The sequence below is a fragment of the Hyla sarda genome, chromosome 4 (genome assembly GCF_029499605.1).
Source record: "Hyla sarda isolate aHylSar1 chromosome 4, aHylSar1.hap1, whole genome shotgun sequence".
Taxonomy (NCBI): Eukaryota; Metazoa; Chordata; class Amphibia; order Anura; family Hylidae; genus Hyla; species Hyla sarda.
The window spans coordinates 10,951,741-10,972,169 of NC_079192.1; the positions used below are offsets into that span (position 1 = coordinate 10,951,741).

At 44.8% G+C, this 20,429-nt stretch overlaps 1 protein-coding gene across 7 annotated transcripts in view; it reads right to left on the reverse strand.

The window, feature by feature from the left end:
- LOC130367541 (uncharacterized) overlaps positions 1–20,429 on the reverse strand; it is a 459,996-nt gene that overhangs the window by 426,473 nt on the left and 13,094 nt on the right. For 4 of the 7 annotated variants that reach the window (XM_056569981.1, XM_056569985.1, XM_056569984.1 and 1 more), the window contains exon 2: positions 6,429–6,718. The exons of 2 other annotated variants lie outside the window; for them this stretch is intronic. The gene's annotated coding sequence lies outside the window, so the exon portion shown is untranslated. Of the gene's footprint in view, positions 1–6,428; positions 6,719–17,528; positions 17,645–19,403; positions 19,619–20,429 lie in introns of all 7 variants that reach the window. One more of the 7 variants, XM_056569988.1, reaches the window with a different exon arrangement.

The window sequence follows — 20,429 nt, forward strand, 5'->3', positions numbered from 1 at the left end:
TCCTCATTTTCTTCCTCAACCTGAAGCACATTAAATCTTGAACCTGTTGCCTGCTGGGCTCCCAGTGTATTTAAATGTTGTGTCTGTGTCTTAATGGTGTCGTGGGGAGATTTCAAATATTTATCTATTTTCAGTGATTGGGTGCCCTCCACAGTGCCTCCTCCCGACCTTCTGGCATTTGCTTTAGGTGGCATTACAAACACTGTTGCTGGTTTCAGTCCAGTCCAACTGTTACCCAAGGAAATCAGTTGTATATATAGATATTATCTTGCTTAATCGCTTATTGCAGCCTTTTTTTTTTATAGCCTTCCAGGATGATTAGTTGTCCAGAGGATCTTGTCTTCCCTTTTTTTTCTGTTTTCCTCCAGTCGTCCAGGGTTACTGCTCCTCGTTGCAAGTCCGTTCAGGTTGGTGGCGAGCTCACGTGTGCGGTCAGGGTTCAGGGACAGGTCCGTAGAGGGTGCTCTCCATGTCGGCGTCACGCGCCTTAAATCATACCCGGCATCCTGTTCGGGGCTGCGTCACCTCCTCTCCACTCTCGGGAGATCCAGGCCACCTGCAGCGGGAACTCCTTTGGCTTCCGACACTGGCCGGCAAAATCCTTCACAGAGCCGGAGCAGTCCTATAACACAGCGGGCGTCCGCCTCCCCACAGCACTTCATCCCGGCGGACCTCCGGGCCCGCCGGAGAGCACGACAGGTTGCCCGGGGTCCATTGATCGGGGCCCTCTCAAGCGCAGCAGGCACAGGTGGGCAGTCGACAGCTCATGTCATCCCGTCATGTGTCCTCCTCCACATATAATTAAATTGATTAAATTGATGTCCCAGTTAGAGAGAAATTGAGTAGCTCATGGTGTGGCAGGACAATAATAGAGAACTTTTGTAATAAAATGTTATCCAATAAATTCCTGACCCCTTGACAAAGGTTTGATCCCGAAAAGCTGTGTTGTCCTGAAGCATTTTTCAGACTAAGTATGTGGGTACTACTTATATTGTGAAGTTTGTAGACTTTCTATTGGGGCACTTCGTAGTATTTTTTGTACATGTTTTTGGATTAATTGCAATGTTTTTACATTCTCTTGTCATGTTTGCTGCTTTATGGACCTGAGGGGTCACCCTGTTTTTTGCTGTTGTTTCCCCCATTTGGGTGGAGGTCCTCTTTTTATCCTACGTGTTTTTTAGGTGTTCATCAATAAAGATTTGTGTATTGGGAGCTCACATTGGTAGCACTTTAGCATTAATAATATATGGGACTATTTTTCAGAGGGATTTAATTTATCCCAGGTGATGCTAGATTAGCATTTTTTATGCTTTTAGTTGTAATTGTCTGTTATTTTCAATTTTCAATTCCTGATTAGTAGAATCCACAATGGCATGATAATTAAACATGGTAATTACTATATCTGCTAGTATAATCCTGTTTTCTTGCAGGTTCCTGATTCTAGTGCATGACCTGCAGTTATTGCAGACATGTTAACTCCACAAGGGGGTAGAGGATTGTTTTGTTAACTGTTAAATGTTTTTAAATCAATTGGTGCCAGAAAGTTAAACAGATTTGTAAATTACTTTCATTTAGAAAACTTAATCCTTCCAGTACCAGGGGAGTACCAGCTTTTGTATGTTCCAGAGGAAGTTCTTTTCTTTTTGAATTTGCTTTCTGTCTGACCACAGTGCTCTCTGCTGACACCTCTGTCCATTTTATGAACTGTTCAGAGTAGGAGCAAATCCCCATAGCAAATCCTCTCCTGCTTCAGACAGTTCCTAAAATGGACAGAGATGTCAGCAGAGAGCACTGTGGTCAGACAGAAAGGAAATTCAAAAAGAAAAGAACTTCCTTTGAAGCACACAGCAGCTGATAAGAACTGGAAGGATTAAGATTTTTAAATAGAAGTCATTTACAAATCTACCGAGATATATACAATATACATTCTTTGGACGTGATTTACTTTCTACTACAAGTGTGGAAGCACCATTATTGGCATCTCCAGCTGTTGCAAGGGGACAGTACTTTAATCCGGTAGTTCTCCACCATACAGCGTTAATATAGTAGTGCCGAGTATACTCTCTTTGTCTTATGTAATTTACAAATCTAATTAACTTTCTTGCACCAGTTGATTTAAAAAATATATATATTTTCCAGGGTAGTACCCCTTTAACTATGTCTATATATATATATATATATATATATATATATATATATATATCTTATTTTAGATTTCAAATGTCTATTCATCTGTCTGTGAGTTTCTTCCAAGTGGGTACATGAAGCCTTTTTAGTAATGACAGTAAGCAGTTGTTGTCCTAAACTCCTCTGTAAGCTAAGGCTGCTTTCACACTATAAAAAATCATCCGTTACAAACGTCCGTTAGAAAAGCCCTGGTAAACGGCCGTTAAACAATCCCATTAAAGTCTATGGGATTTTTTGATTATCCTTTATGACCCGTTATAGTCCGTCATGAATAACGGCCGTTAGTTGTGACGGAAGAAATAACGGCACATGCACTCATTTTTCTTCTGTCACAAGAAACGGGTAAATTAACGGCCGTTATTTTTAACATTGAAGTCTATGGCTGACGGATGAGCCTTTATGTCATCCGTTTGCACACAGTTTATTATATCCGTTATTACTTCTGAGCATGGTCAGAAGAGGTGACATCAGCAGACTCCTGCAGTGCTGAGGGAGGACTACTACTCCCATCATGGAACAGACTTGTTTCCATGATGGGAGTAGTAATTCCCCAGCTGCGGGAGTCTGCAGACAGCTGGGGAGGCTACATTAGTGTTTGTACTACTACCCCCATCATGGAACAGAGTCTGTTCCATGATGGGAGTTGTAGTACAGGGACTGAGGGATTGATCGCACCGGGTTTCACTTCTGAGACCTGATACGATCAAAAGTTATTAAGCAGGGGAGCGGGCGGCTTGCTCCGCAACCCTGCAATGTATCAGTGTGTTTTAACTTTCATTTTTGAATCCCCCGCGAGGAGCCCTGAATGGCCGATCAGGGCTCTCAGCGAGAGATTGAAAAATGAACTTTGAGAGTAGCAGGGGCCAAAGAGCACTGTGGGGGGGGGCAAGATATATATAGCTGCAGAGGGGGGGGGGGGCAGACATATAGCCTACATATCTAGCCCCCCAGCAGCGCATTAGATATGACCCCCGCCTGCGCATTAAATATATACCCGCTGGCGCATTAAATATATACCCCCCGCCGGCGCATTAAATATATACCTCCGCAGCGCATGTATATGTGCCCTCGCAGCTCTTCTATATACACATGCCCCTACCGCCGTATGAATGATAAGTATTTCTCTTAGCAGCGTATAGTGCCAGGAGCCGACTCAATGCGCTGCTAATAGAAATACTTTTCATTCATACGGCGGCAGGGGCATGTGTATATAGAAGAGCTGTGGGGGGGCAGACATATAGCGTTATCTGCCCCCCCCCCCCCAGTGCTTCTACATACATATACCTTTGCTGCCATATGAATGAAAGGTATTTCGATTAGCAGCGCATAGTGCCGGGAGCCGTCTCTATACGCTGCTAATAGAAATACTTTTCATTCATATGGCAGTAGGGGCATACGTATATAGAAGAGCTGCGAGGGCACATATACATGCGCTGCGGGGGTATATATTTAATGTGCCAGCGGGTATATATCTAATGCGCAGGTGGGGGTCATATCTAATGCGCTGCTGGGGGGGCTAGATATGTAGGCTATATGTCTGCCCCCCCCCCCCCCCCCCCCCTCTGCAGCGCTATATATCTTTCCCCCCACAGTGCTCTTTGGCCCCTGCTACTCTCAAAGTTCATTTTTCAACCTCTCGCTGAGAGCCCTGATCGGCCATTCAGGGCTCCCCGCGGGGGATTCAAAAATGAAAGTTAAAACACACTGATGCATCGCAGGGTTGCGGAGCAAGCCGCCCGCTCCCCTGCTTTATAACTTTTGATCACATCGGGTCTCAGAAGTGAAACCCTGTGCGATCAATCCCTCAGCCACTGCACTACAACCCCCATCATGGAACAGAGTCTGTTCCATGATGGGGTAGTAGTACAAGCACTAATGTAGCCTCCCCAGCTGTCTGCAGACTCCCGCAGCTGGGGAATTACTACTCCCATCATGGAAACAAGTCTGTTCCATGATGAGAGCAGTAGTAGTCCCGGCTGTGGGAGTCTGTAGGCAGAGGTGTTTGGCCATACATGAGGGATAACGGTAACGGATGAATATTTATTCAGCCGTTAGCACCCTTTATTTCATCCGTTATTAAACCTCCGTTTTTAAAACGGACATTTAATAACGGATGAATGCTCATAGTGTGAAAAAAAAATATATATATATATATTTTCCAGGGGAGTACCCCTTTAACTATGTCTCATATATATCTTATTTTAGATTTCAAATGTCTATTCATCTGTCTGTGAGTTTCTTCCAAGTGGGTACATGAAGCCTTTTTAGTAATGACAGTAAGCAGTTGTTGTCCTAAACTCCTCTGTAAGCTAAGCTTTGTTTGCAATAAGAGTCTTGAAAGGAGGGGACTATGGTTTGAGTAGTTTGCAGAAACTACATATCATTTCTCTCCTAAGAGGTCACGTAGCTGCTATAGAGAGGTCATTATAAGGCTGTTTCCACTTGGGTTTTTTTTTCTGGTAGTTTTTGGAAAACTGCCACTGCAATTTTTGAGCCAAAGTCAGAAGTGGATCCATAAGGGAGGATAAGTGCACATCCTTCCTTTATATGTCCTATTCCTTTTGAATACATTTCTGGCCTTGGCTCAAAAACTGCCAGAAAGAAAAAAAAGTGGAAACTTAGCCTAGGAGGGTAGGAGGGAGCACATTCTATTATCTCTTAGTTACATGTTGTCTTAAACCAAAGGTCGCAGAGCTGGAAAAGGTCAACCTGTTGGGGGAGGGGGGGGGGGAGTAGATTATCTCAACTCACACTGAATTAAATTCCTCAGCTCATAAAGTGAATTACTACTACCGTCCCACCACCCATCCTGTAGATTTGCTACTACTATCCTCAGTCTACATCCCCTGCTACACATGCTACTACTAGCACCCACCTACCTTACTACCAGGCTTATGTAAGCATAGATCCCTTCTCCTGTATTTGGTTTTACACTGTACTTTTGCCGCTGCTACTACCAGGCCTAGACAACCAGATCACAAAAATTGAATAATTTTTGTTGGCTTTTCATTTTTAAAAAGCAATTTCTTGCAAAAATCCATTGCTTCTTCTGATACTTCCATATGTGTATTGAAACCAGCAGATAACTGCCAACAAAAAGGGGGAAAAAAAAAGTTTTTCAATCTAAAAAATCTGTAACTGCTGTGTGTTTTTAAAGGAGCTGTTTGTTACCACGTCACCATAATTTTTACATTAAAGGAGTAGTCCAGTGCTGAAAATCGTATCCCCTAACCTAAGGATAACCTAAGGATAACTTTTTCAGCACTGGACTACTCCTTTAACTTAGCCCTAAAATTATATCAAAGGGGTACTCCACTGCCCCAGCATCCGAAACATTTTGTCACATTTTCATCACGCTGGGTGTTGGGGTCGTGACGTCATGGCCAAGCCCCTCGTGATGTCACACTACACACACTATAGACTTGCATTGAGGTGGAGAGGTGTGGCCTTGACATCACGACCCCCACACCCAGCGTTGCGAACAAAATGTTCTGAATGCTGGGGCAGTGGAGTACCCCTTTAAAAGTACTTAGATACATTCCTAGGTGACCCTAGTAGTGTTATACAGGGCTTTAGGGCTCTTAGACAGTGTTATAGACATGTTTTAGGGTTATTGCCAAGTTCTAGATTAGCCTTAAAGGGGTACTCCGCCCCTGGCATCTTACCCCCTATCCAAAGGATAGGGGATAAGATGTCAGATCGCCGGGGTCCCGCTGCTGGGGACCCCGGGGATCGCTGCTGCAGCACCCCGCTATCATTACTGCGCAGAGAGTTCGCTCTGTGCGTAATGACGGGCGATACAGGGGCCGGAGCAGCGTGACGTCATGGCTCCGCCCCTAATGACATCACGGCCTGTCCCGTTAATGCAATTCTATGGCAGGGGGCGTGATGACCGCCACGCCCCCTCCCATAGACTTGTATTGACGGGGGCGGGCCGCGGCGTCAAGAGGGGCGGAGCCGTGACGTAACGATACTCCGGCCCCTGTATTGCCCGTCATTACGTGCAGAGCAATCTCGCTCTGCGCAGTAATGATAGCGGGGTGCCGCAGCGGCGATCCCCGGGGTCCCCAGCAGCGGGACCCCGGCGATCTGACATCTTATCCCCTATCCTTTGGATAGGGGATAAGATGTCTAGGGGCGGAGTACCCCTTTAAGCTTGTTTATTCTGAAGCAAACTTTTTGCCAAAATTTGTCAAAGTTGAAAAGTTCGCTCATCTCTAGTCTTCATGTATAATTCTTACCATTTGATGTTTTATGGGCCAAAGGTTTCCCGAATTTCTCTATTCTTTCTAAGTTATTGATGGCTGTGTAGTTGTGTGGAAAATGTAGAATTGATCCTTTTCTGTGTCAGACTGAAACCGGAATATATAAGTAAGACGTCTCATCTTTTCCTCCGCTGTGGTCATTGATTGTAAACGTTTATAGTATTCCTCGATCAGTAGATGACTGAATCGGAGATTATCTAGAACTGAATTCACTTCCTTTATATTATCAATTAGATGTGATCTGTATATGTCCACAAAGTGATCTCCTGCAGAGAGAAATGTGACCATTGTAATGATACTGACAAACCCTATCATAATATGGCTGGTAAAGTAATGATAACCTATGAGTAAAATGGCTTAAAATGACAACTGAAACAAAAGACAAAAAAGCTGTTAAGAATAACTCACTTTTAGGCAGTGTCATAAAGTGTTCTTCTGCAGCATACAACATAAAATGAATGGAAAACACAGTTGACATTACCAGCATTTTATTGCATTTTTGTGTTTTTTTCGTGTGTCATTTTATATTTATCACAAAATGTCCCAAACTTAAATGCATGGTATGTAGTATACTTTATATTTCACTATAGATGCAAAAAGCCCCCCAAAAAAATAAAGACATAAAACATAACATTTTACAAAAACACACATATGCCTAATGCATAATGATGGAAATTTTTATTTTACTCTTCCGCCATTATAATCATATAAATCATATTAATAGGAACATAGAGATGATGTCAGGGTAGCCCAGCATACCTTGCAGCTATCAGCAAGTTCACATGACTCCAGGTTATTCAATCATTGCTTTGCATTATGTGTCATACAGCTCCCAGGCCAATAGGACACAGAACATTGGTGGGTTTAAGAGGCTACTAAAGCCCTATACACTGCATTGCGGCTGCCATTTTGGAGAGAGAAAGCTCGGAGAAAGAGAGACAGGACTACTGATCTCAGAAAGCCTTCCCAAATCCCATAAAATTCCAAAACAAGTTAAGCAAAGAATTGATTAGTGTGTTGACTTCTGCCAGTGACCTCCTGTCAACTGCAGTACTTTGTACAGTTGGTCCACTACAAATTCCAGCCAGCAGTGAACAAGCCCATGAAAGCTACCACATTACAAGCAGAGCAAAGCATTGTTCAGTGGGCTGACCTCAGACAGTGACCCCTTGTCCCTTGCAGTTCTGTGTCCTGTTGGTTCACTACAAATCCCAACCAGCACTTAAAAAGCCCTAAAACGCTTTCACATTACAATACCTAGCAAACTGATCAAGGCAGTGGGCTGAGCTGTATTTTAAAATCTATCTATCTATCTACAGTCATAACCGTTAGGGATGTCCCGATACCATTTTTTTTAAGACCGAGTACGAGTACCGATACTTTAATTCTAGTACTCGCCGATACCAAGTACGAGTAATTTTATTTAAATGGGAATCTGACAGCAGGGTGACCCGGTTTCCGGCGCTGGTTACCGTATGATATGTGGGTGTTACGCCAAGCGCTCCGGGTCCCTGCTCCTCGCCGGAGCGCTCGCGGCGTTCTCCTCTATGCAGCACCCCGGTCAGACCCGCTGACTGGGAGCGCTGCACAGTCACTGCCGGCGGGGATGCGATTCGCATAGCGGGACGCGCCCGCTCGCGGGTCGCATCCCAATCTACTTACCTGTCCCGTTCCCCTGGCTGTCGCGTCCTGGCATTGTGTTGCCTCAGTGCCAGTGAAAGCGTTTTCTGTGTTTGCCTTACCAGTGTTACCAGACCTTCTGCCATTGCCCTTGACTACGTACCTTGCCGCCTGCCCTGACCTTCTGCTACGTCTGACCTCACCTCTGTCTAGTCCTCCTGTCCCACGCCACTCTCAGCAGTCAGTGAGGTTGAGCCGTTACCGGTGGACACGACCTGGTTGCTACCGCCGCAGCAAGACCATCCCGCTTTGCGGCGGGCTCTGGTGAATACCAGTAGCAACTTAGAACCGGTCCACCGGTACGGTCCACGCCAATCCCTCGCTGACACAGAGGATCCACCTCCAGCCTGCCGAATCCTTACAGTGGGTTCCTTGTTGTGTACAATGGAGGTGGCTGCTTTAGTATGAGCCAAGATTTCTCTCTTATCCATTGTGCAGAACAGGGAATTTCCATTGGTGGCGAGAACGATGTACACATGGTGAGCAGCGGTAGAAACTGGGTCACCTGCACTATCTACCTATAAATTCAAGTTAGTGCAGGTGACTCTGCTGTAAAATTGTCTTTAATAGTAGGTAGTATCCCCTTGCAGACATTAGCAGCAGCCCCCCTATAGACAGCAGCCCCCCTGTAGACAGCAGCCCCCCTTGTAGACTGCAGACCCCCCCCCCTTGTAGACTGCAGGCCCCCTCTTGTAGACTGCAGGCCCCCTCTTGTAGACAGTGGGCCCCCATTTAAACAGCAGCAGGCCCCACCTTTAGACAGCAGCAGGGCCCCCCTTTAGACAGAACCAGCAGCCCACCCCTGTAGACAGCAGTAGCAGCCCCCCCTGTAGACAGCAGGTCCCCCTCTTTAGACGACAGCAGGCCCCCCTGTAGACATTAGTAGCAGCCCACCTCCTTGTAGACAGCTCACCTGTGGCTGTCTTCTGTCGGGTGCTGCCGCTCCACTGCCCCGTTCTCCCATCCGCATCATGGCGTCCTTTGGAGGAGCAGTGACATATACATCACTCTGCTTCTTCCGTAGCATTACAATGGGCGCAGAGGAGGAGTGACGTGTGTGTCACATGCTTCACCATGGAACACTCTGATGCGGACGGGAGGATGGGAAAATGGGGCAGCAGAGCGGCAGCAGGTATCGGACATGGTATCGATGACATTAAACGAGTCCCCGATACCATGCAAATGGTTGGTATCGGCCCTGATACCGATACTAGTATCGGTATCAGGACATCCCAAATAACTGTAAATGTTGACACCCCTGAAATTTTTCTAGAAAATTAAGTTTTTCTTACAGAAATGGATTGCAGTAACACTTTTTATTGCAGTAAGACAATGTTTATTCCCTTTCTGTGTATTGGAACTAAACCAAAAAAGGGAGGAAAAAAAAGCTCTCCATTTGTATAGCAAAAAAGGATCTTTCCGCAGCACACAAAGTAAGGTGAAAAAAGGTGGTGTTTTTTTCCTTATTAAAAAGTGTTTTCACAGCAAGCGACATTTCGATTAGGCTCACGCAGTCTTTTTCAAGCAGTGCACATTCAAAGGGTATACACACATATAAATAAGGGTACCAATCAACCAAAGTGCAACAACTACATAATTACATGAATCATATCAAAATTTTACAATATTTCATGTGTATAAAAAGTGCATATAGTGCATAAAGAATGTTACAATACATATGGTAAAGTGCTAGTGAATAATAAAAACATATTAAAAGCAGATACTACCATAAATAGTTAATAGGTCGTCATATGTACACATCTGAGAAAACGATCATTTGATTAAGGGGTGGAGATGTCATAACACTCACCAGATGCTATCAAAAACTGCTATGGCCGCCATTACCGGTATAACCGGAATCATAACATCACAGCTGTGCATGTGCGCGCCGCGAACAGGCTCTCTATGACACAATCCAGGACATGTGTGTTTCTCAGCCAATCGCCGTGTACGTAACGTGCAAGATGTGCGCACGCAACCCAGACATATTCGCGCCTGTGCACTCTGCAGTAAAGGCTCACAGGCACCATCTTTGAAGTGGGAAAAGTAGCCAGACTATATTACATTGTAATACAGAAGACCATACACCTGAAGTAGCGATTATATAATATGTATAGAACTTTAAAGGGGTACTCCGGTGCTTAAACATCTTATCCCCTATCCAAAGGATAGGGAATAAGATGCCTGATCGCGGGAGTCCCGCAGCTGGGAACCCCCGGGATCATGCACGCGGCACCCCGTTTGTAATCGGTCCCCGGAGCGTGTTCACTCCGGGAATTATTACCGGCGACAGCAGGGCCAGCGTGTGACATCACGCCTCCGCCCCCGTGTGACGTCACGCTCCGCCCCTCATTGCAAGCCGACTGGAGGGGGCGTGATAGCTATCACGTCCCCTCCCGTAGGCTTGCATTGAGGGGCGGAGCGTGACATCACATGGGGGCGGAGGCGTGATGTCACACGCCACTCACCCTGCGGTCGACCATAATCAGACCCGGAGCGAACACGCACCGGGGACTGCTTACAAATGGGGTGCCCCGTGCATGATCCCAGGGGTCCCCAGCGGCTGGACTCCCGCGATCAGGCATCTTATCCCTTATCCTTTGGATAGGGGATAAGATGTTTAAGCACCGGAGAACAAATTTAACCCCTTAAGGACCCAGCCATTATACACCTTAGGACCCGGCCATTTTTTGAACATCTGACCACTGTCACTTTAAACATTAATAACTATGGAATGCTTTTAGTTATCATTCTGATTCCGAGATTGTTTTTTCGTGACATATTCTACTTTAACATAGTGGTAAAACTTTATGGTAACTTGCATCCTTTCTTGGTGAAAAATCCCAAAATTTGATGAAAAATTAGAAAATTTAGCATTTTTCTAACTTTGAAGCTCTCTGCTTGTAAGGAAAATGGATATTCCAAAAAATGTTTCTTTTAATTCACATTTCCAATATGTCTACTTTATGTTTGCATCATAAAATTGACGTGTTTTTACTTTTGGAAGACACCAGAGGGCTTCAAAGTTCAGCAGCAATTTTCCAATTTTTCACAAAATTTTCAAACTCACTATTTTTCAGGGACCAGTTCAGGTTTGAAGTGGATTTGAAGGGTCTTCATATTAGAAATACCCCACAAATGACCCCATTATAAAAACTGCACCCCCCCCCCCCAAAGTATTCAAAATGACATTCAGTCAGCATTTTAACCCTTTAGGTGTTTCACAGGAATAGCAGCAAAGTGAAGGAGAAAATTCACAATCTTCATTTTTTACACTCGCATGTTCTTGTAGACCCAATTTTTGAATTTTTACAAAGGGTAAAAGGAGAAAATGTATACTTATATTTGTAGCCCAATTTCTCTCGAGTAAGCACATACCTTATATGTCGATGTAATGTGTTCGGCGGGCGCAGTAGAGGGCTCAGAAGCGAAGGAGCGACAAGGGGATTTTGGAGAGTACGTTTTTCTGAAATGGTTTTTGGGGGGCATGTTGCATTTAGGAAGCCCCTATGGTGTCAGAACAGCAAAAAAAAAAAACACATGGCATACCATTTTGGAAACTAGACCCCTTGGGGAATGTAACAAGGAATTAAGTGAGCCTTAATACTCCACAGGGGTTTCACGACATTTGCATATGTAAAAAAAAAAATGTTTTTTTACATTAAAATGTGTGTTTCCCCCCCAAATTTCACATTTTTACAAGGGTTAATAGCAGAAAATACCCCCCAAAATTTGTAACCCCATCTCTTCTGAGTATGGAGGTACCCCATAAGTTGACCTGAAGTGCACTACGGGCGAACTACAATGCTCAGAAGAGAAGGAGTCATATTTGGCTTTTTGAGAGCAAATTTTGCTTGGGGGGCATGTCGCATTTAGGAAGCCCCTATGGTGCCAGGACAGCAAAAAAAAAATAAAAACACATGGCATACCATTTTGGAAACTAGATCCCTTGGGGAACGTAACAAGGAATAAAGTGAGCCTTAATACCCCACAGGGGTTTCACTACTTTCGCATATGTAAAAAATATATATATATTTTTCACTAAAATGTGTGTTTCCCCCCAAATGTCCCATTTTTGCAAGGGTTAATAGCAGAAAATACCCCCCAAAATTTGTAACCCCATCTCTTCTGAGTATGGAGGTACCCATTAAGTTGACCTGAATTGCACTACGGGCGAACTACAATGCTCAGAAGAGAAGGAGTCATATTTGGCTTTTTGAGAGCAAATTTTGCTTGGGGGGCATGTCGCATTTAGGAAGCCCCTATGGTGCCAGGACAGCAAAAAAAAAAAAAAAAACACATGGCATACCAGTTTGGAAACTAGATCCCTTGGGGAACGTAACAAGGAATTAAGTGAGCCTTAATACCCCATAGGGGTTTCACGGCTTTTGTGTATGTAAAAAAAAGAAATTATTTTTCACTAAAATGTGTGTTTCCCCCCAAATTTAACATTTTTGCAAGGGTTAATAGCAGAAAATACCCCCCAAAATTTGTAACTCCATCCCTTCTGAGTATGGAAGTACCCCATAAGTGGACCTGAAGTGTACTGCAGGGGTGTACAATGCTCAGAAGAGAAGGAGTCACATTTGCAATCTTTGCTGAAATGGGGGGGGGGACATGTCGCATTTAGGAAGCCCCTATGGTGCCAGGACAGCAAAAAAAAAAAAACACATGGCATACCATTTTGGAAACTAGACCCCTTGAGGAACGTAACAAGGGGGAAAGTAAGCCTTAATACCCCACAGGGATTTCACGACTTTTGCATATGTTAAAAATAATAATAATAATTTCACTAAAATGTGAGTTTTCCCCAAAATTTTACATTTTTACAAGGAGATGAGTCTCCCCTTAAAACTGATGAGAGACTCGTCTACAGAGAGGTCCCTGAGCGGTACGTAGGCCTCCAAAAATTTGGCCTCACTTTGTAAAGCCGGTCATGAGCGGGATCACCTCGGGGCGGACATGCCACATTATCTGCATAATGCAGGCATTTCCGAATCGCCTCGAACCGCTTCCGTGTCATCGCCATACTGTAAAGCGGGGTCTGATAGAGGACGTCCCCGCTCCAGTACTGACGAGCACTTGGTTTTTTGACCAGGCCCATATGCAGCATGAGGCCCCAAAATGTCCTCATTTCCGCTGCATCAATGGCGCGCCATTCATTGGACCTGGCCAAAAACGAATCGGGGTGGTGGGCAATGAACTGCTGGGCATACAAGTTCGTTTGCTCCACCATGTGATTGACCAGGCTGTCACTGAAAAAAAACTTAAAAAAGTCCAGATCAGTGAAGCCAGCATGGTCAATCCGGATTCCGGAGTTGCCAACAAACTCCTTATCCCGTGGCTCATAACCCTCTGGGGGGCTCCAGACAGGGTCATCGGAAGGGGGCTCTGGTGCACTTGTCTGGGTGTGGAGTGTGTGGTGCTTGGTGTAAACTTACAGGGAAAAAAAAATGGGTGGCACTCGCAGCACCCTGAACCCCTAATAGGGCCCGGGGTCACACGGATCAGGTGACAGCGGACCCTTGGGGACCTATTAGGGGGTCTACTTTTTTTTCTTTTCTGTTTTTTCAGTTTTTTCGCTTTTTACTGTTTTTTACTTTCTTTTGATTCCCTACCTGTCCCTGGAAAAAAGCTCACCCTGATCTAATGGGGTCCTCTTCTTCCTGGGGTCTCCGATGCTCTGAGGGGGGATCCCGGTCCTTATCTTCCTGCACTGCCCGCTGACTGAACTCAGTAAGCGTGCAGAGCGGGAAGAAGGAGCCGTTAACCCCTCCTCTACCGCACTGCTATTGGCTGGACGATCGCCAGCCAATAGCATCATTGCTGGGGAGGTGACAGTATTGTCACCTCTCCCAAGCAACGACAGGTGATTGGCGGTGTATCGTACACCGCCGATCACCATTTATTACCGGGTCATCGGGTCACAATTGACCCGAATGACCGGAATCGGCGCAGATCGCTGGCGTGAATTCGCTTGCGATCTGCGCCGATCGCCGACATGTGGGGGTCCCGGGACCCCCCTCGGCATTTGCACGGCATGCCTGCTGAACGATTTCAGCAGGCATGCAGTTCCGATCTCCGCCCGGAATTAATAGGAATGAACCCCATGTTGTTATTCACATCCATAGGTCACTCACTATGTTCAACACCGGTCAAAGGCAGCTGGTTCCGTCCAAATGAAGTGACAGGTCCAGTGTGCCAGCCTTGGTATTACCACATCCTCACATGGCAGAAGCACCCAGTCTAGTCACAATGAAGTGACCAGACCGGTACATCTGCCACATAGGAACCAGTACACACACATATACTCTTGCTGCTCGCAGAATTAGCTGATAGAATATTATTCTCTACTGGTCTCCAGAAAAATCCAAGTCTCTATTCCCACTTTAGATGTGCCAGATGCCACACGCATATTGAACACAGAAAAAATATTTTTATTGGAAGCCATATAAAATACATAAAAAATGTATTAAATAAAAAAACTGAAAATTAATATATCGCATCAGATGAGTGTTGCAAGGCATCTCCTCACATGGATATCTATAATATAGAGAGAAGAAAATATTTTTTTAATAACTAAATAATCCAACTGAATGTGCAAAAATATACCAACAAAGATACAGCAATCGTCCTGCTGGTGTACTCATCAGAGTTGTCAGGATTCAGCAGGCTGGAGGTGGATCCTCTGTGCCAGAGAGGGATTGGCGTGGACCGTGTCGGTGGACCGGTTCTAAGTTGCTACTGGTTTTGAACAGAGCCCGCCGCAAAGCGGGATGGTCTTGCAGCGGCGGTAGCAACCAGGTCGTATCTACCGTCAACGGCTCAACCTCTCTGACTGCTGAGATTGGCGCGGTACAAGGGAGTAGACAAGAGCAGGGTCGGACGTATCAGAAGGTCAGGGCAGGCAGCAAGGATCGTAGTCAGGGGCAACGGCAGGAGGTCTGGAACACAGGCTAGGAACACACAAGGAAACGCTTTCACTGGCACAATGGCAACAAGATCAGGCAAGGAAGTGCAGGGGAAGTGAGGTATTAATAGGGAAGTGCACAGGTGAAGATACTGATTAAAACCCATGCGCCAATCAATGGCGCACCGGCCCTTTAAATCGCAAAGACCCGGCGCGCGCGCCCTAGGGAGCGGGGCCGCGTGCGCCGGGACAGCACAGACAGGGAACGAGTCTGGTAAGCGGGTCGGGATGCGCATCGCGAGCGGGCGCATCCCGCATGGCGAATCGCATCCCGGCTGGGGACATTTTAGCAGCGCACCCGGTCAGCCGGTCTGACCGGGGCGCTGCGAACAAGAGAACGCTGTGAGCGCTCCGGGGAGGAGCGGGGACCCGGAGCGCTCGGCGTAACAAGAGTCTACCTGTTCAGGATCCTAGTAGATGTCTTAAACTCAACATTTAATATGTGAGGTTTCAGAGTATTGAAGTATTGAGTGTGCATATCCATTTAAGTTCACACTTTTTTTTAGGGCAGCCTGCCTATCACCTCCTCTTTTTAATACTGGAATGTGATCTAGAACCATAAAGCGTAGTTCCCGTTCACCATGTCCTCTTTCAGTAAAATGGCTTGACACAGGAAGATCAAGTTTTTTCTTTCTGATTGAAACCTGTGTTGATTAAGACGTGTTTTCAGGTCCCATGTGGTCTCCCCCACATAGAGAAGACCACATGGGCACCAAAGGACATAAACGACATACGATGTGTCACAAGTCAAGTAGAATTTTATTGTATATGTCTTCCCAGTAGTGGGATGCGTAAACATGTCGCCCTTATTCATCAGGCCACAGTTCACGCAGCCCCTACAGGGAAAATAACCCTTCTTTGCCAATGTCAAATAGCGCTGAGTGCACCCTGAATTGGTAGAAATATCAGCCCTGACCAACCTATCCTTAAGGTTGGTATTTCTTCTATATGACATAAGTGGATACTCCTCAAAGTCACTGATATTAAATCCCTCTCTGGTTAGATGCCAATGTCAGTGTATAATTCTTGCTACATCACCCGACAAATCATTGTAGGTGGTAACAAATGGAACTCGTGGATTAGGGGAAATAGCTCTTTTTTGTCTACTATCACCCCTCAAGACTTTCTCTTTTTGTTTCTGCACCAAATCATTGGGATATCCCCTCTCTTGAAAGTTATTTACCAGTTTGTCAACCGCTATAGAAAGTCTGCACTCATCATGAACAATCCTCTTAGCCCTCAGCATCTGGCTATATGGTAAACTGTTGACCATAGCCCGGGGGTGGCAGCTGCTGAAGGTCAAGAGGGTGTTACAGTCAGTTTCTTTTGTAAACAAATCTGGTGTTAGACGATTGTTATGGACCATAACCTTCACATCCAAGAAGCTAATCTCTTTAGTAGAGTGTGTCAAAGTAAATTTAATACCGTCATCCACAGTGTTCAAAAACAAATGGAATTTTTCTAACTCCGGCTCTGTCTCAGCGCAAATGAGGAAGATGTCGTCTATATATCTCCACCACCCCAGGACATGCCTGAATGGTGGGATACGTACATCTCCTCTAGATGAGCCATGTAGATATTTGTGTAAGTGGGGGCCATGTTGCTCCCCATGGCGGTCCCTTGCTTCTGAATGTAATATTTGTCTTAGAACATAAAGTAATTGTTCTCCAGGACCACCCTGAGGAGCAACGTGACAAAATACACCGCAAATCTTCTCAATACTCTGTTCAGAAAGATTGAGATCCAGGAGGTGACCAAATTTCGGCCTGGGGTAAAAGATAGAGGAGAGGAGTTACAGGGAAAAGTACTGTTAGATATTGTTTCGTATCATCAACAATTAAATCTGCTGTAAATCCATATTCTACAACCCTGCAAACTTTCTCCTCAATCCCGGGCCTCGGGTCCCTAGAGACACACTGGTACACATTGACATTTCAAAATTGTCTATCAGCCTCATTGATATACTGAGATCGATCCATAACTATTGTGGCTCTGCCCTTATCGGCCGGTTTTATTACCAACTCTCGGTCATGGACGAGCTCAGATAGCAATTTCATATCCTGCTGTGTAATGTTAGCATGTTTCAACTTGATAGATTTTTCTTTAAGTTTACGAAAATCTCGTCTCACACAATCACTAAAAGTCTCTATAGTATGGGAGACAACATTTGGATGAAACTCACTGGTGTTCCTCAAGCCAAAGTCACACATTTTAAGGCTAGTCTGCCTATTGCCCTCTCGCATCTGGGGCAGCAGCCTCCTTGTTGGAAAACCATACCTTGAGTTTCAATCTCCTGAGAAATTGTGCAAAATCCAATTCAAGTTCGAACCAATCCATCACTGTGCTTGGACAGAAGCTTAATCCCTGGTTTAAAAGTCCCACATGATCTACACTCAATTCTCTAGAAGATATATTGATAACAGTACTTATCGCTTCTTGATTCCTGGCTTGATCTGCGGATTCCTGCGGATTTTTGTTTTTCCGGGTCCACTGGTGCTTCCTTCCTCCCCTCCTGTGTTGTCCAATTGAGGTTTGCTTCGTCCTAAAAAAGCTGGAGTAAATTATCATCATCAACATTATTCGGTGCATTGGTATCCCTAGGTTTATCAGGGACTGATTTAGAACGCTTCTTCCTTTTGGGATAAGTAAACAAGAGGCCCCAGTTGTAAACTCTCCCAGTGGAGTAATCCTGTACATCACGATGCCATTTCCTCTTTTTCACCTCCTCCCGCTCCCCCAATGTTTAATTAAACAGTAATTTTGTTTAGCAAACATATGCTCAGATTCATTGACAGGCATAGAATTTTTGATAAGGGTCTCCACTTCAAACACAGACTTCTTTCCATTAGCAATATCCTGTTGCAAAAACTCAATCTGTAGTAATATTATATCCAAAGCATATCTGTTAGAGCCTGGATCGCTCACTCGGTAGAGCATTAGACTTTTAATCCGAGGGTACAGGATTCAAGTCCCTGTTCAGTCGAAATGTTCACTATATGGCTTTTGTGGTGATTAATATGCTATGATGTTTTTACTACAGATTGAGTTTTTGCAACAGGATATTGCTAACGTAAATTAGTCAGTGTTTGAAGTGGAGACTCTTATAAAAAAGGATATGCCTGTCAATGAATCCGAGAATATGAATTCAGGTAGAAGAAACAGACATGGTCGCACATCTACAATCTTGTATAATGATCTAATTGCTTCTCAGCATAATTTCAAAAACTAACAGGTTGTTAGTATACATTTTTGATCTAAAAGTACAAGCCCACTCGCCACGTCAAGGCCACCTATTTAGAGTGGGTGCCTAACATCCCTAGCATAAAATTGCGTAGCACTGGGCGTCGACCACCACCGCTGCGGCACCAGTGCCCACGGGGGGGAACGACCCCCGTGGCGAGTGGGCTTTGTACTTTTTGATCAAAACGTATATACTAACAACCTGTTAGTTTTTTTAAATTATGCTGAGAAGCAATTAGATCATTGTGCAAGATTGTACATGTGCGACCATGTCTGTCTTCTACCTGAATTCACATTGTGTTTTCTATCCCCTCTTTTTTTTTTTTTTTAACATGTGTCTGCACTCTTCCCCACCCCCTCAGCCCAACCCTATATAAGTAGTAGTTAGCTACACATGGGGCCATTTCTTTCCTAGCAGCCTCCCAGTCTGACTGGGAGAGCATGGTAAGTGAGCTGTAGCACCCTGTTCACACTGGTGTGGTGCTGTGCGGCGTCTGTTGCTGCTGTGGCGCCGTTTCTGCGGGGAGGTGCGACCCATGGACTGGTTTGAGTGGCATTGGGGCCGCTCTGCCAGTGGGTCATTCCCCCTGTGGGTACTGGGGTCGCGGCGGTGGTGGACGCCACCCAGTGCTACACCATTTTATGCTAGGGACGTTAGGGACCCACTCTAAATAGGTGGCCTTGACGTGGCGAGTGGGCTTTGTACTTTTTGATCAAAATGTATATACTAACAACCTGTTAGTTTTTGAAATTATGCTGAGAAGCAATTAGATCATTGTGCAAGATTGTAGATGTGCGACCATGTCTGTCTTCTACCTGAATCCGAGAACATGTTTGCTAAACAAAATTATTTTTGTTAAATATTTATATGGTCATAGTTTATGACACGGTCACCATTGGAGGAATAAGTGAGCAGCTTGCTTTGCATTTAAAAAAAATGCATTTATTGTAAGCTTCTTGACATCATGGCAGACAGTATAAAACAAGAAATCTCATGTAAATGCAGTCCATGCATAGGTATTACAGTAGGAAGGGTAGGTATGTCCTTAGAATTGTCTCACCAACTGAGGTTTGTGTGAACTGGATCCATCTTGTCCTAAGTCCTAAGGTGGACACCTCTGTTAGCATCCTTCATGAGGCTGGTATGGTCTGGTCTGGCCTGGTCAGGCTTGGCCCCGCCTTCCTTCCTCCTTGGCTAGCTTGGCTTGGCTTCCTTCATTAGTCTTGCGGCGCTTGTAGTGGTAGTAATGGTGGTGCCCCCTTGTGTTGCAGACTCCTATATACCATAAATATGGGTGTGTTTACTATGATTGAAGTGTGTCCTTTACATATGTGGGTGTGTTTATTCTAAGTAAACCTGTGTCTGCTATCCATAAATATACCTATATAGTATATATCTCCTCCTACTGGGTTGGCTTGAATATATCTTTAACTTATGGGTGTATACATTATGTAATAGTTACCTTGTTATCTGATTGGATACTGCTACCCTAACATACATGGTACTTCTGCAGTTTCAACATGACTACGTGACTATTCCCCTGTTACAAATAGTATATACTGAAAGTGTGCCATGCATACCTCCAGCTCAGCAATTCTATCTAAAGGTTTCAGCTGGCTTTCCTAAATGTCAAGTCAGCCATCTTGTCTTGTATATCCTAATACAATTACCCTGCTTGAGTTACAATTGTATATTAAAAATACATAATATTTTACACTTTTTAATTAAACATCGGGGGTGCTTGAGGAGGTGAAAAAGAGGAAATGGTATCATGATGTAAAGGATTACTCTACTGGGAGAGTTTACAACTGGGGCCTCGTGTTTACTTATCCCAAAAGGAAAAAGCGTTCTAAATCAGTCCCTGATACACCTAGGGATACCAATGCACCGAATAATGTTGTTGATGATAATTTGCTCACTCCAGCTTTTTTAGGAAGAAGCAAACCTCAAGTGGACAACACAGGAGGGGAGGAAGGACGCACCATTGGACCCGGAAAAACAGGAATCCGCAGGAATCCGCAGATCAAGCCTGGAATCAAGAAGCGATAAGTACTGTTATCAATATATTATCTAGAGAATTGAGTGT